Below are 18,018 nucleotides of genomic sequence, written 5' to 3'. Positions count from 1 at the left end.
ACAGTGCTGAGTCTATGGGTTGCCACGCACCTCACCTGAGACACGGTGTAGAGCCGGTTGTTGGTCTCTTCGCGTATCTGTCTGGCGATGTCGTCGCTGATGTTCGCGTGCAGGGGAATGTTCGGGCAGGGGATGCGGGCCAACACCTCCCGCACGTTCAGCTCCTTGCTCAGGAGGTCCTTGCCTGCATCGGTGTACCCGCTGAGGGCGCAGGCCACGTAGTCTCCCGTCAGCAGCGCGACGCTCACCCACACAATGGGGGCGATCAGCGCCTTGGCCAACATCTGCGAGAAGCAGGGGCAGGAGCAGCGGCCACTCCTGCAGGCAGCTCCTCCTGCTGCAGGAGCTGCAGGATCTGTAGGAGCTGCAGCAGCACGTGCTACTGCAGCTGCTGCACGTGCAGCTGCTGAATCAGCACGTGCTGCTACAGCTGCAGCACGTGCTGCTGCAGAATCAGCACGTGCTGCTACAGCTGCAGCACGTGCTGCTGCAGAATCAGCTTCTGCAGCTGCAGCACCAGCTGCTGCAGCTGCAGCAGCTGGTGCTGCAGAAGCTGGTGCTGCAGAATCTGCAGCACGTGCTGCTATTGCACGTGCTGCTATTGCAGCACGTGCTGCTGCAACAACTGCTGCAGCATTAGCTGCAGCAGCATCAGCTTCTGCAGCACGAGCTGCAGATCGTGCTGCAGCAGCATCAGCTTCTGCAGCACGAGCTGCAGATCGTGCTGCAGCAGCATCAGCTGCTGCAGCACGATCATCAGCGTTTGCAGCATCACGTGCTGCAGCTGCTTTATCATCACGTGCTGCTGCAGGATCACGTGCTACAGCATCAGCCTCTGCAGAAGCACGTGCTGCAGCACGTTCTGCAGCAGCTGCAGCAGCACGTGCTTCAGCTGCAGCAGCTGCAGCACGTGCTGCTGCAGCTGCTGCAGCACGTGCTTCAGCTGCAGCAGCTGCAGCACGTGCTGCAGCTGCTGCAGCATCAGCTTCTACAGAATCAGCTTCTGCAGCACGAGCTGCAGCACGTGGTGCAGCAGCACGTGGTGCAGCAGCACCACGTGCTGCTGCAGCACGTGCTGTTATAGCAGCAGCTGCAGCAGCAGCTTCTGCAGAATCAGCTTCTACAGCACGAGCAGTAGCACGTGCAGCAGCTCGTGCTGCTGCTGCAGCTCGTGCTGCTGCACGAGGTTCTGCAACTGCTCTGCTGCACCTCTGTTTGAGGGCAGCAACTCCTCCGGGGCAGCAGCCGGTCACCGCCCTCCAGGTATCGGTTTGCAGCAGGAACCCCAAGCAGAGGAGAACGGCGGCCGGGACGAGGAAGACCACCGCGACGATGTCGACGTTGCGCTTGTGGACGCAGGGGCACCGGAACGCGTAGTTGGTGAACACCTCCTGGCCCACCACCACGAGGGCCGAGACGAGGCCGTTCCACACCACGAGCTTCCACACATTCAGCAGGGTGAAAGCGGTCTTCAGAGACTGAGCCATGGGCACGGCGTCACCAGCCTCGCTGGAGCTGAGTGGTCTCTCTCTGTCTGTCTCTGTCTCTGTGTGTCTGTCTCTATCTGTCTGTCTGTCTGTGTCTCTCTGTCTCTGTCTGTCTCTGTCTGTCTGTCTCTGTCTGTCTCTGTCTCTGTGTCCGTCTGTCTGTGTCTGTGTCTGTCTGTGTCTGTCTCTATCTGTCTGTGTCTATCTGTCTGTGTCTGTCTGTGTGTCTCTCTTTTTCTGTCTGTCTGTGTCTGTCTGTCTCTGTCTGTCTATGTCCGGCTCTCTCTCAGTCTCCTGGTCTCTCAATCTCTCTCTGTCTCTCTCTCGATCTCTCTCGATCTCTCTGACTCTGGCTCTCTCCCGCTGGCTCTCTGGCAAGGTGGTAATAGAGTTCGCTTCTCAGGAATGAGGAAACTTGCACGTTGGACGTGGCCATGCAGGCAGATAAACCTGTTATGTATGAACCTGTGTGTGTCTGTACATGTGTGTGAGCGGTAGTGTAGTGGTTAGCGTTATGCTGCACTACGAACCCGGCGACCCGAGTTCGATCCTCGCTCACGGCTAACAGCAGTGACGATTCTCCTAGGTCGACTCGGCCTCAAATGAGTACCTGGTGCGCTGTGTAGTAAACATCGCTAGCACTGGGGAGACAAAGGCGGCCGGGCGTGGTGCTGGCCACCCACCCCCTCGTGTGCCGTGCCGGCTTTCATGGGTGCTGCTCACTAACAGCACTTGCCCCTACAGTCTCTTAAAGCTACACGGGGGATCTTTGTCTTTATGTATGAGTGTGTGTCTGTGTGTGTGTCTGTGAGTGTGTCTGTGTGTGGAAATGGGCGAGGTTTAGGACTGTCGCTCATGCAGCTGCAATAGCTGCCTTGGATACGCGGTCCAGACCTCCCCATAGACCCGGGCTGATAGAGGAGGTGTTCAGGATGGTTGAGAAAAAGCGACAGGCCCACTCTCATCGGCTACAGCATCCCACGTCAGAGAATGAGGAGGCTTACCGCAGCCTTAGCTCGGAGGTTCGGAGAGCCGTGAGGCGCTGCTCGGATGGGTGGTGGTCGCGGGTTGATGAGGAGATAGAGTTTGCCTCAATGGCCCACGATCACAAATCACTATTTAACTCCATCAAAAAAGTAACCTGCAGCGCCACACCTATTACCATCATTAGGCGGAAAAACGATGATCCAATCTCCGACTCCCAGGAACAGGTTTGCAGATTTGCTGAGCATTTCTGTGAGGTCCTAGGGGAGGGGAAATCCCTCAGCCAGGAAAACAACGTGGGACAAAATGAGGATGACCCTGCTGAGGCTGCGGTGCCTCAAATATTGGAAGAAGTCACCCCCTGCGAGTGGCTGGCTGAGGTGCCATCTGTTGAGGAAGAACTGAAGGTGATCTAGAGTCTGAGACCAGGAAAGGCACCGGGCAGAGATGATCTCCCAAGCGAAATGCTGATGGAGGGTGGCGTTTGTGCACAGACTGCCCTATATGACATCATAACAACAGTCTGGACCACTGGACAGGTTCCGCAGGATTGGAAGGATGCCCTGGTGGTCCCCCTTTTTAAGAAGGGGGGCCGCACAGACTGTAACAACTACAGGGGCATCTCACTCCTCGGTGTGCCGGGAAAGGTCCTGGCAAAAATTATTCAACATCGCCTTGCTAGGCACACTGAGGAGAGGCTTGCAGAGCCCCAATGCGGTTTCAGGAAAGGGCGGTCCTGCACAGATGCCATATTTTCTGTCCGTCTGCTACAGCAGAGGTGTAGGGAATTCCAACAAGACCTACATCTCTGCTTTATTGACCTGGTCAAGGCCTATGATACCATCAGTAGGCCGGGGCTCTGGGTTGTTCTTCTTGCTTTCGGAGTCCCTGACCCTCTGCTCACGATCATTAAGGACCTTCATGATGGTGAGCGGGCCTGGGTAAAACTACGTGGACGGGAGTCAGAGCCTTTCCCTGTACACCTTGGCGTGCGACAGGGATGTCCTCTGGCTCCCACATTATTTAACATTTTGACCGCGTAGTTCTTGAAGCTTTCAATAGCTGTACCGGGGGAATTTCCATCTGGTACAGATATAATGGGAGGCTCATCGACGCCCGGGCGCGGTCAAGGGATGGCTCCCTATTGGTCAGCCACGTTATGTATGCCGATGATTTGGTAATAGCTGCTCATTCAGAAGACGAGTTGGAGACGCTGCTGCTGAGACTGGAGCGTGCCACTAAGAGGTGGGGCCTTACCATCAGCCCCACCAAAACTAAGCACCTGCCTGGGTATTTTGTACCATCGGACACTCCACCGCCACAACTCCCAATCGGCGATGGGGCGGTAGTGGAGAGAGTGGAGAGTTTCCCATACTTGGGCAGTGTGCTCATGACTGGCTCCAGTTTAACAGCAGAGGTCTCACTCCGAATCAGTCGAGCGGCAATATCTTTTCATCGGTTGCGTAACGCTGTGTGGAAGCTACCTGGTCTGTCGCTCCACACGAAGCTTCAGGTCTTCTCGGCCACAGTCGTTCCCTCCCTTCTCTATGCTTGCGAAACGTGGACCCCCCCTAATAGAGCATCTTCGCCGGTTGGAAACATTTAGGCTGGACTGCCTACGATCCATCCTGGGTTTAACCTGCAGGCTGGATTGTGTGAGGAGCTCCTCCGGCAGGCAAGGCTGCGTTGGCTGGGTCATGTAGCCCACATGCCCAGCCACCGCATGCCTAAATAGCTTTTGTTCGGCCGGATCGAGGGGGCTAAACGGGCGCGGCACGGGCTAGAGAAGAGATGGAGTGATGTGGTACCGGAGGACATGGAGCTGAGTGGACTTGCCGATGACTGGTACCAGCAGTGTCAAGATCGGCCTCTGTGGAGGAGGCTCGTGAAGGACGCTACTGGGCAGTTGGAGGCAGTTGCCCTCAACAACAACGGAGGGCGGAGGAGCGACGCTCACAACAACGAGCGGAGCGCCGGGTGGCTAAAGCACAGCAAGTTGGCACAGTAGGGGGCACAGGTGGTGCATCAGCCAGTCATCTCGGTAATCTCGGTCAGTCGACCCGTGGCACCTGGATGTGCCCCGTGACCTCCTGCCAGCGGGCGTTCGACACTTCACGTGGCCTCAAGGTGCACATGGCCTGGCACAAGCGTCGTGGTGACGTCACCATCACTTAGTGGCGAATGGCGGTTGTTGTTGTGTGTGTCTGTGTGTACATGTGTGTGTACGTGTGTGTGTGTATCTGTGTGTATAGTGGGTTCAACAGAGTCGCGCACTTAGACTTGGAGGCAGCGCATTTATTTAGCTCCAACACACGGGGTAAACTTTCCCCTTGACACGATAACAACCCCGGGTAGTGACCAACCGGCTAACTACGCTCGTTACCACGCAACTGTTAACTACGGACCCGGGATCAACAGCATGTGCCTGGGTCCACGTGCTGGAAGACTCGCAGAAGGAGATCGTAGTCGAAGGGCTTCTTTCCCGGGATGAACCACAACCACCCTGGTCCCTCTGGGGACCCGGCTATTATTCTCTGCGGCGTGGCCGGCTCCGCCCTTGGCCACGCCCCCCTTCCAGAACCGTCAGGGGGAACCTGGGTTCTACCTACGTGACCCTCCTAGCCCCCTCTTCGGGGCCCCCTTTGCATTCAACCCGGTCACGTGTCCTCCCGGTGTAACCGGCTAAAATAACCCCTGCCCCGATTAAACCCGGGTATAGTTTGGCCCAGGCCAGAGTATACCCGGGGGGATAAAGTGTCCTAGGCTGAACTATACCCCCCGGGGGTTTAAACTAGACTGGGCCAGACCATACCCCTCCAGGCCAGAATATGCCCCATGTGAGAGTTCAAACGAACTTCAATCGATATCTAAAAAGCGTATAAATGGAAGTAAGAATCTCAATTTGATCAATTGAATCATTTTTAAGTTTAGAGATAGGGTTAGGGATAGGGATAAGGTTAAGGTTAGGGATAGGGTTAGGGATAGGGTTAGGGATAGGGTTATGGTTATTATTAAAGTGTTTCTGGTTGAAGCAATCAAAGTTTATGTGTTTACAGTTTTAAATAAAATGTTTGAAAAATTTCGTTATTCATGTGTATATCGCTCAACACTATTACTATCATGGGGGTATGATTTGGCCTAGGCCATCATATACCCCAGAGTATAAATTGGCCTAGGCCCTAGGCCATGATATACCCGGATATAATCTAGCCTAGGCCGTTTTAACCCCGGGTATACGACGGCCTGGGGGTATACTACGTCCTGTTACACCAAGTCAAGTGCCATGGCCTCCCACGACCTTCCCCTTAGGTCGGCACACACACACAGCGTGCCCTCTAGGGCCGGCACTGCACTTACAGCCTGGTGACATCCAGCGATGTCACTATATGTGTTCCTGTGTGTGTAATGTGGGTGGGGAGCATTGGTGTAGTAGTGGTAGTAGTAGTGTAGTGGAAAGTGTAGTAGTGGTTGTAGTAGTGTAGTGGTAGTAGTGTCTAGTGGTAGTGTAGTAATGGTAGTAGTAGTGTATAGTGTAGTGTAGTAGTGGTAGTAGTAGTGTATAGTGTATAGTGGTAGTGTAGTAATGGTAGTAGTGTATAGTGTAGTGTAGTAGCGCTATGCTGCGCTACGAATCTGGCGACCCCAGTCCGATTCTCGTTCACGGCCAACAGCAGTAACGATTATCTGAACCGGTCGCGGGCATCCCCTAGGTCGACTCGGCCTCAAATGAGTACCTGTTGTGATGTGTGAACATCGCCACTGGGGAGACAAAGGCGGCCTGGCGTCGTGCTGGCCACCCACCCCCTCGTGTGCCGCAGTGCCGGCGCTCGCTAACAGCACTTGCCCCGACAGTCTGTTACAGGCTATGCGGGGAATCTTTGTCTCTGTGTGCTGGCGTGTGTGCGGGTGTGTGTGTGCGGTTTCAGCCAGTCGTCTCAGCCAGTCAACCTGTGGTACCTGCTGGGTCTGCCCCGTGACCTCCTGCCAGCGAGCGTTTCACACTTCACGTGGCCTCAACGTGCACCTAGCCTGGCACAAGCGTCGTGGTGACGTCACCGCCACTTAGTGGCGAATGGCGGTTGTTGTTGTATGTGTGTGTCTGAGTGTGTCTGAGTGTGTGTCTTGTGTGTCGGCGAGTCTGTGTGTGTGTCTGTGTGTGTCTGTGTGTGTGTCTTTGTCTCTTCGTGTGTGTCTTTGTGTGTGTCTGTGTGTGTGTCTGTGTGTGTGTGTCTGTGTGTGTGTGTCTGTATGTACATGTAGGGCCGAGAGGGTGAAGTTGGAGTGTGTGGGAGGGGGAAGATAAGAAATCAAACACAGCAAGCAGTTCACAGGAAATACTTTTCAATTTAGTATAGTGGGGTAGTGTATAGTGTAGTGTAAAGTAGTGGTGTATAGAAGTGTAGTAGTCAGTGTAGTGTATAGTGTAGTGTAAAGTAGTGGTGTATAGTAGTGAGTGTAGTGTATAGTAATGTAATAGTGAGTGTAGTGTAGTGGTGAGTGTAGTGGTGAGTGTAGTGTATAGTAGTGTATAGTAGTGTAGTGGTGAGAGTGTAGTGTATAGTAGTGTAGTGGTGAGTGTAGTGTGCGAGTTGTAACAATAGCCTGATTACTAATTCTAGATTTGAAGCTTATATAATTACAACTAGCTGTACTACCCGGCTTCGCCCGGGACTTGTATCCACCACGGCCGGCCGCCTTTGTCTCCCCAGTGGCGATGTTAATACGCCACACCAGTTACTCGTTTTGCGGCTGAGTCCCTCCCTCACCACTGTCCCTCCCTCACCACTCTCCCTCCCTCACCACTCTCCCTCCCTCACCACTCTCCCTCCCTCACCACTCACGCACGGCCGCCTTTGTCTCCCCAGTGGCGATGTTAATACGCCACACCAGTTACTCGTTTGAGGCTGAGTCGATCTAGGGGAGGTTCAAATAATCGTCACCGGTGGTGGCCGTGAGCGGGAATGGAACTCGGTTCGCCGGGTTTGTAGCGCAGCGTAGCGTTAACCACTACACCCACCGCTCCTCACACACCACACACGCACAGACACACACACAGACACACACACAGACACACGCAGACACACACACACACAGACACACACACACAGACACACAGACAGCACGCTAACCACTACACTACCGCTCCCCACACACCACACACGCACACACACAGACACACACACAGACACACACACACAGACACACACACACAGACACAGACAGCACGCTAAGCACTACACTACCGTTCCCCCTACACAACACACGCGCGCGCGTCCATAGGTACACATACACACGCTTGCTGCAGACACACACGACTGTCAGGGTGCGTACGGCAGTAAACGACTGAAAAAAGAAAGCGGCAATGCTGCGCGAGGAACGCCTTAGACCTGCAACACATTTGTGTAATGCGAGCGTAAACACACAAACACATACAAACACACACACATACATACACACACATACACACAAACACATACACACACATACATACACACAGACATACACATACACACAAACACACACATACATACACACAAAAACATAGACAATACACACACACATACATGCAGACACACAGACAGACACATAAGACACATACATACACGCAGATACATACACAGAAACACATACACACAATACATAGACACACACATACATACACACAAACACATCCACAGACGTACATACACACATACATACAGACACGCAGACATACACATAAACACATACAAAAAAACCCACATACATACACACACACATACATACACACAAACACATACACACACATACATACACACATGCATACAGACACACAGACATACACATAAACACATACACACATACACATGACCGGGCTTCGCCCGGGACTTGGATCCACCACGCCCGGCCGCCTTTGTCTCCCCAGTGCCGATGTTAATACGCCACACCAGTTACTCGTTTGAGGCTGAGTCGACCTAGGGGAGGTTCAAATAATCTTGACCGGGGGTGGCCATGAGCGGGAATCGAACTCGGTTCGCCGGGTTGGTAGCGCAGCGTAGCGTTAACCACTACACCCACCGCTCCTCACACACGACACACGCACAGACACACACACAGACACACACACATAGACACACGCAGACACACACAGACAGACACAGACAGACACACACACACACAGACACACAGACAGCACGCTAAGCACTACACTACCGCTCCCCACACACCACACACGCACACACACACAGACACACACACACAGACACACACACACAGACACAGACAGTACGCTAAGCACTACACTACCGTTCCCCCTACACAACACACGCGCGCGCGTCCATAGGTACACATACACGCGCTTGCTGCAGACACACACGACTTTCAGGGTGCGTACGGCAGTAAACGACTGCAATAATAAAGCGCCAATGCTGCGCGAGGAACGCCTTAGACCTGCAACACATTTGTGTAATGCGAGCGTAAACACACAAACACATACAAACACATACACACACATACATACACAAACACATACACACACATACATACACACAAACACATACACACACATACATACACACAAACACATACACAATACACACACACATACATGCAGACACACAGACACACACATAACACACATACATACACACACATACATACACAGAAACACATACACACACATACATACACACACACATACATACACACAAACACATACACACACGTACATACACACATACATACAGACACGCAGACATACGCATAAACACATACAAAAAAACCCACATACATATGTAGTGGTGGTATTGACGTGCGCCGGCAGTGATGGATCACGGGGCGCGGGGTTGGGCACGCGATGTGGGCGTGGCATGGACGCGCGCGCCGGTGGTGAGGCGCGCTCACACAAGCTGGGAAAAGAGGATCGTAGCGAGTGCGCAGTGATTGGTCAGATAAGTGAGTACTCTCAGCGACGTCCGCAGGAGGGGTATAAAGGGGGACGCGCGAGAGCACTCGGGGTCAGTGTTAACCAGTTGAAGACCGAAGACGGGGTGGAGGAGGTAGGGGCCCTGTGTGGCTCGGAGCCGAGACTGGGGGGACCGTAGTCCGACGCCCGTGTGGGTCGGGACGGTGGTACCCAGAGCCGAGACGGGCACCCCGGCTGGGTGTGTCCCGGAAGGCTACAGGGCGTAAGAGCCCGTGTCAGTACAGCTGAGTGGGTGTTAGTCACCCGTGTAGCTGAGTGGGTGTTGGTCACCCGTGTAGCTAAGTGGGTGTTGGTCACCCGTGTAACGAAGTGTAGCTGAGTGGGTGTTGGTCACCCGTGTAGCTGAGTGGGTGTTGGTCACCCGTGTAGCTAAGTGGGTGTTGGTCACCCGTGTAACGAAGTTGGAGCTGAGTGGGTGTCCGTCACCCGTGTAGCTAAGTGGGTGTTGGTCACCCGTGTAACGAAGTAGGGTGTTAGTCATCCGTGTAACTACAAGTTGGTGAAAATAAAGAGTGTGCTACCCGTGAAGTCGTCTCCTGCCGAGTTACTACTTTACAACTGGCGTCAGAAGTAAACCTGTCTTCAAGGAGAATGGACACAAGGAAGACTTCTCGTTCCCACGTGCAAGACCGGGGAGACGACGACGTACCGGTGACACCACCCTCGGGAGGAGAGGACGAGGAGTTGCCGCCGATGCAGCACTTCGCGGAAATGGCCGATGCTCCGCCCGCCTCCGACACCAGCCTGCAGGACGCACACTCCCGCCTGGCGGAGTTGCTGCTCGCCGCTGCTGCGATCTTGGCGGAGATCTCCGTTCCAGCGGCCGGTGGAACGCCTGCGGGGTTGGAAGAGGCGGCGCGGCTGGAGGGTTCCCGCCATAAGGCGTTTCGCGCCAAAAGTTTGGGAGTTGGCGCCATTTTTGAGGGTCCGCCTCCGGTTGGCGGGAAACGCGGACACCACGTGGCCAGAGGTCTCCACACAGCGCAGCCCGCGTCATCGGCGAGCGCCGGAGCTCTCCATTTTGCGCCTGCAGAGGGAGCCGACATTTTCTACAACCACAGCAGCGCGCGGGAAAATCGTTCCAACGACGACGACGACGATCGAGTTCTCCAGCAACGATTGCCCGCGCTGTCGGTGTTCAAGGCGGACGGGGGCGACTGGGGAGCCTTCCAGCGACGGTTCATCGCGCATCAAGAAATGTCGGGGTGGTCCGACACCACGGCCCTGCGCGCGCTGCCAGCGATGCTCGACGACGACGCGCTTGCGGCCTTCACGTCTGCCCCGAGGTCGTCCCGCTCAACGCTCCAGGCCGCGCTGCACCTATTGGCCAAGGTGTTCGGGCCGCCCTCGACCTGTCGCCACCAGTTCTACGATCGGCGGAAGGTGGTTGGAGAAACAACGCTCGCCTATCGCACGGCGCTGCTCGCCCTGGCGGATTCAGCTTTTCCCCGCATGGACAAGGAGGGGAAGGACGCCATGGTGACGGAGCAGCTGCTGGCGCTGGCTCACGGATTGGGAGTTCCCATTAATACGGCGGACGAGATGGACATCTGCTCCCTGGGGATTGCCACGAGTATCCACGCTTACGAGGTCCTACAGCGGAAGCCGACGGTCGTCTGCGCATCGGTGGAGAACGGGGCACCGGCCGCCACGATCATCGGACCTCAGCCTGCTGTGCCTCGGGAGGAGGCCTTCGCTGGTTCGAGGCCGGGGGAGTGGAGACCGGGAGGTCGTTCGCCCACACGCTCCTCCCGCAAGCTGGAGCAACCGAAACCTACGACGTCCCTCGTCGTCTGCTACAACTGCGGCCTTCGGGGCCACGTCGCGGCCGGGTGCCGGGCCCCGCGTCAACGCACCGCGGGACCACGTCCGGACGACGACCAGGGACTCAAGACATCCCAACTGAACCCGGCAAGTCGCGGCACCTCACACGCTCGGTCCACACGCACGGCACGTTCGGGTCGCCGCTTAGCGGTGGGGGGACCGTGTATGGGCGCCGGGGGTTTGGTTCGGCGAGAGGGGTCCGCGTACGGCCCGAAGGCAGTCGAGTGGTCCGAATTGGCCCACAGGATTGTGGCTGCGTCGGCCGGGTCGTCCGTGGTAACGGGGTACATTGACGGGGTTGAGGTCCGGGTGCTCGTGGACACGGGTGCGTCGGCCACTATTATTTCGGACCTTATTTATAATATTCTTCCCGTACAATGTCGACCACTTCTGCCGGTGGACGTACCATTTTACGCGGCAAACGGGGGATCTTTGGGAATCATCGGCCAGATTCGGGCGAATATTTGTATTGGCGACATTAAATTGGCGGGTCCTATTTTTGTATCATCATCGTTGGCCGTTCCTTGTTTACTAGGCACGGACTTTCTGTCTAAAATGCCCATAAAAATTCTCATAGACCAGGCCTGCATTGAGCTTCCGTCGGGTCGGCGGGTTGAGTTTTTGAAGAGTCCAAATAAGATACGCACGGCTTGTGCGACGGTGCAGGCGCTGGCAACCCGGACTGTACGGGTGCCCCCGGGATCGCAAATGTTGGTACCCCTTCGGTTGAGAAAACCCCTGGGGGCGGATGCGGGGGCGCAGGGAGTTCTATTGGGGCCGTCTAACAGGGCTAAAGGGGACCTCGGCTTAGCGGTGGCCCAGACCATGGTGAGGGGGGACAGTGAGCCGTTCGTTGTGGTCCTGAATACGGGGTCGCGGCCGGCCGTGATTACGCAGGGAACGGTGCTCGCTCACGCCGCGCCGCTACCCGTCGAGGAACAGCTCGTTGCTCACGCCGATTCACATGTCGATACGCATCCCCAAAGTGAGGAGGGGACGGAGTGGTTGGACGCGTTGTGTGCCGGGTCCAGTACCTTGTCCAGTGTGCAGTTGGGTGCATTGAGGGGCTTGCTGCTCGAGTTCGCTGACGTGTTTAGCAGGCACAAGTACGACATTGGCTGCACAGACCTGTTGCGCCACCACATAGAGACTGGGGACGCGGCCCCTATTCGACAGAATCCCTTCCGGCTCAGTCCAGCCGAGAAGGAGCATGTGCAGTCGGCAGTAAATGACATGTTGGCGGCCGACATCATTGCGCCCTCTTCCAGTCCGTGGGGTGCTCCTATCGTCTTGGTTAAAAAACAGGATGGATCCCTGCGGTTCTGTGTTGATTTCCGCCGCCTAAACAAAATATCAATGGCCGATGCGTATCCGCTCCCCAGGATGGATGAGTCGCTGGATGCCTTGGCAGGAGCACAGTTTTTTTCGACGCTCGATTTGCTTTCGGGATTTTGGCAATTGCCCCTCGATGACGAATCAAAACCTAAAACCGCTTTCCGGACACCGGGAGGCCTATTTGAGTTCAACCGATTGCCCATGGGTTTACATTCCGCTCCTGCCACGTTCCAGAGGCTCATGGAATTGGTTTTGTCAGGCCTTCAATGGGACACCTGTTTGATTTACCTCGATGATATCATCGTTTTCAGCCGAACTTTTGAGGAGCACCTCCAGCGACTGAGGGCAGTGTTTCTCAGGATGCGTTCCGCGAAGCTTAAATTTAAACCGGCTAAATGTTTTCTGCTTCGGGAATCGGTCAGGTATTTGGGCCATATCGTTAGCCGTTCGGGGATCTCGACGGACCCTGCTAAGACGCAATGCGTCGGCTCATGGCCAACACCGACCTCTGTTACTGAAGTCCGCAGCTTCATAGGATTTGCCTCCTATTACCGTCGTTTTGTCAAACAGTTTGCCACCATAGCCAGGCCCCTGCACGCTTTGACGGCTAAAGGGGTGCGGTTTCACTGGGGGCCGGAGGAGGAGGCCGCGTTCTGCTCCCTTCGTGACGCCTTGGTGCAGGCTCCCCCCTTGTGTTACCCCGATTTCACGCAACCGTTTGTGCTCGACACGGATGCCAGTAACACGGGTATCGGGGGAGTGCTCTCACAGGTGGTCGGGGGGGTCGAACGGGTGGTCGCCTACGGTAGCAGGGTTCTGTCCCCCGCGGAACAACGCTACTGCGTGACACGGCGTGAATTGCTGGCGATTGTGTTTTTTATACAGCAATTCAGGCCGTATCTGTATGGCCGTCACTTTACGGTTCGCACGGACCATGCGGCTCTCCAATACGCTATGCGGGTGGCGCAGCCATCCGGCCAATTGTCCCGATGGTTGGAGGTCCTTCAGGACTACCAATTCACGACGATTTACCGCAAGGGGTTGCGCCACTCGAATGCGGATGCATTGTCACGGTTGCCGACGCGTACGGAATGCGCATGTCAGTTGGGATCGGCGCGGTGTAAACCTTCTGTCGATGTCCCCGCGGAAGTGGTGCTAGCCGCCACGGATACTACGGGGGTCGACGCCCCCACGGGGAGGGACTCGCTGTTAGCATTGCCTCTCATCGAGTGGGGCCGTCTGCAAATGGCCGACAGCTCCCTACTCGCGCTACGTCGGAAGGTTAACGTTCCCGAGGGCGGGGAAACGCGGGTCGGTTCCTGGGTGTGCAGACAGGGCCTCTTGATGAAGTGGGACTCCATGTCCCGGCGCCACATGCTTGTGGTGCCGGTTGCTGTACGGGGTAAGGTCGTCCTGGCTGCCCATGAACGACTCATGCATCTGGGGTTTCATAAAACGCTCGCCCTCATTCAGCGAGACTACTATTGGCCTGGGATGGGCAGTGACGTGGCGAACATTCTTAAGGGGTGTGTAGGGTGCGCTAAAAGAAAACCGCCACAAATAGCGGCTAATCCACCGCTTCAATCCATTCAAGTTTCGCGCACGAACGAATTGGTCGCGCTAGACATCTTGGGGCCCTTTCCCACTACACCTCGGGGAAATAAGTTCCTGCTGGTTGGCGTAGAGTACTTCACCCGCTGGCCCATGGCGTGGCCACTCGCCAACCAGTCGGCTGCGGCAGTGGCGGACGCCTTTGTCCAAGGTTACGTTTTGGACAAAGGCGCCCCCGAACGCTTGCTGACGGATCAAGGGAAAAACTTTTCGAGTGTTTTGTTGCGCGAGGTGTGCGACCTGTTGGGTACAAAGAAAGTACGTACCTCCCCGTACCACCCGCAGACTGACGGTATGGTTGAACGTCTGAACAGGACGATTACGTCTATGCTGTGCCAACAGGTATGCGACGACCAGGTGGATTGGGACTTACAGGTACCGGGGGTACTAGCGGCCTATCGGATGGCACCCCATGCGGCGACGGGGTTTTCTCCATTTTTTCTGATGTATGGGCGGGAGGCTGATCCGGCCATGGACGTCCAACTGGGGATTTCACAGCCACGTGCGAAATCAAAATTGGCAGACCACATTAAGTTTAACATCGCCAAATTGGCTGAGGCGCGAGAGGCTGCGAGATTGAATTCACGCTCTCGGCAGATCGCGAACGAGCGATTGCATGAACGGAAGGTGCATACGCACAATTGGGAACCGGGCGATAAGGCCTGGCTGCATTGTCCACACGCACCGTTGGCTACGTCCCCCAAACTGTTGAGACCATGGAGGGGACCGGTGGAAATTGTGCGGGTTGCACGACCCCAGAGTATACAGATTAAATGGGGAAAACGCCGTTGGTACGTGCACTCCTCCCGACTGAAACCCTACGCGGCGCCGCGTGACCCCGGGTTGTGCCGTGACGACCGAGCGTGTGATGTGACCGTCGACTCGGGGAGGGATGTGTCGCAGGCTGATCCTCACGTGTCTCCACCTGACCCACCCCCAGGTGTCTCGGACCTGACGGCTGTTGACCGTCGGGAACCGGAACCCCGCGGCTCGCACGGAGCCCCGATGCCTGGCCCATGCCTTCCTGAACTGCCGGCGCCGCCGGATGGCCAACTGCGTCCTGTGCCGTACGACGGTCCGGCAAGGCGGACTCGGTCAAGGACGCAACACTTTTCATGAAAAAAAAAAAAAAAAATTCTTTTTTTTGTTAAAGCCCGACTTCGTTGCCGGCTTCCCCCTCTGCCGGGGTAATGTCCCGTTCAAGGGACGCTCGGACATTGGGACGCTGCATGAGTCGGAGAGAAAAGAAGAGAAAATGATTAAAGACATTTTTTTTTATTGTTACTCTTTCCGCATACACAGTATCGTTGCCATTCGCCGGATTGTGCATGTTGTTCTTGTTGCGGGTGTGGCGGTTGCTGGGTTTTGCGGATTGCGGTGTTCATGTTGTGTTGTTAGGGTTTGTGTTATGTTACGGGGCACACGTGGGGGTGAAAGGGTGTTGTATGGTTTATTAGCAGCCGGGTCGGCTGCGAGCTATGTGGTAGGGGGTGATGTAGTGGTGGTATTGACGTGCGCCGGCAGTGATGGATCACGGGGCGCGGGGTTGGGCACGCGATGTGGGCGTGGCATGGACGCGCGCGCCGGTGGTGAGGCGCGCTCACACAAGCTGGGAAAAGAGGATCGTAGCGAGTGCGCAGTGATTGGTCAGATAAGTGAGTACTCTCAGCGACGTCCGCAGGAGGGGTATAAAGGGGGACGCGCGAGAGCACTCGGGGTCAGTGTTAACCAGTTGAAGACCAAAGACGGGGTGGAGGAGGTAGGGGCCCTTTGTGGCTCGGAGCCGAGACTGGGGGGACCGTAGTCCGACGCCCGTGTGGGTCGGGACGGTGGTACTCAGAGCCGAGACGGGCACCCCGGCTGGGTGTGTCCCGGAAGGCTACAGGGCGTAAGAGCCCGTGTCAGTACAGCTGAGTGGGTGTTAGTCACCCGTGTAGCTGAGTGGGTGTTGGTCACCCGTGTAGCTAAGTGGGTGTTGGTCACCCGTGTAACGAAGTGTAGCTGAGTGGGTGTTGGTCACCCGTGTAGCTGAGTGGGTGTTGGTCACCCGTGTAGCTAAGTGGGTGTTGGTCACCCGTGTAACGAAGTTGGAGCTGAGTGGGTGTCCGTCACCCGTGTAGCTAAGTGGGTGTTGGTCACCCGTGTAACGAAGTAGGGTGTTAGTCATCCGTGTAACTACAAGTTGGTGAAAATAAAGAGTGTGCTACCCGTGAAGTCGTCTCCTGCCGAGTTACTACTTTACACATACACACACACATACAAACACACAAACACATACACACACATACATACACACATACATACAAACACACAGACATACACATATACACATACACACATACACATGACCCGGCTTCGCCCGGGACTTGGATCCACCCCGCCCGGCCGCCTTTGTCTCCCCAGTGGCGATGTTAATACGCCACACCAGTTACTCGTTTGAGGCTGAGTCGACCTAGGGGAGGTTCAAATAATCGTCACCGGTGGTGGCCGTGAGCGGGAATCGAACTCGGTTCGCCGGGTTGGTAGCGCAGCGTAGCGTTAACCACTACACCCACCGCTCCTCACACACCACACACGCACAGACACACACACAGACACACACACAGACACACGCAGACACACACAGACAGACACAGACAGACACACACACACACAGACACACAGACAGCACGCTAAGCACTACACTACCGCTCCCCACACACCACACACGCACACACACAGACACACACACAGACACACACACACAGACACACACACACAGACACACACACACAGACACAGACAGCACGCTAAGCACTACACTACCGTTCCCCCTACACAACACACGCGCGTGCGTCCATAGGTACACATACACGCGCGTGCTGCAGACACACACGACTTTCAGGGTGCGTACGGCAGTAAACGACTGCAATAATAAAGCGGCAATGCTGCGCGAGGAACGCCTTAGACCTGCAACACATTTGTGTAATGCGAGCGTAAACACACAAACACATACAAACACATACACACACATACATACACACACATACACACAAACACATACACACACATACACACACATACATACACACAGACATACACACAAACACACACATACATACACAGAAACACATACACACACGTACATAGACACATACATACAGACACACAGACATACACATAAACACGTACAAAAAAACCCACATACATACACACACATACATACACACAAACACATACACACACATACATACACACATACATACAGACACACAGACATACACATAAACACATACACACATAGACATGACCCGGCTTTGCCCGGGACTTGGATCCAGCACGCCCGGCCGCCTTTGTCTCCCCAGTGGCGATGTTAATACGCCACACCAGTTACTCGTTTTGAGGCTGAGTCCCTCCCTCGCCACTCTCCCTTCCTCGCCACTCTGCCTCCCTCACCACTCTGTAGAGGACGTGAAATTTGTATGAATTTACCTCAGAGTGGCGTGGTGGGTGTCGAGGCCTAGCACCGTGCAGAGCCTCCCGCCTCGCCTGATTTTCCCACTCGGCGAACGCTGGGTACGGGTGGCGTTCCTTCCCCCCGCCCCTAGCGCTCGAACAATACTGTGAAATGGCTATTATTTAATTATTTACGGAGCCTATGAAAGTGGCGAAGGCGTGGCTAGCCGTTGGCAGGGGCAACCGCCGTCCAATGAAAGTGCAGCCCTTGGCGAAGGCGTCGCTAGCCGTTGCCAGGTCCAATGAAAGCGGCGAAGGCGTCGCTAGCCGTTGGCAGGGGCAACCGGCGTCCAATGAAAGTGCGTATGGTCCGGAAAC

Source organism: Lethenteron reissneri, unplaced genomic scaffold, assembly GCF_015708825.2.
Source record: "Lethenteron reissneri isolate LAM-NWPU_2019-01 unplaced genomic scaffold, ASM1570882v1 scaffold_156, whole genome shotgun sequence".
Lineage (NCBI taxonomy): Eukaryota > Metazoa > Chordata > Hyperoartia > Petromyzontiformes > Petromyzontidae > Lethenteron > Lethenteron reissneri.
This window is presented reverse-complemented; position numbering follows the sequence as displayed.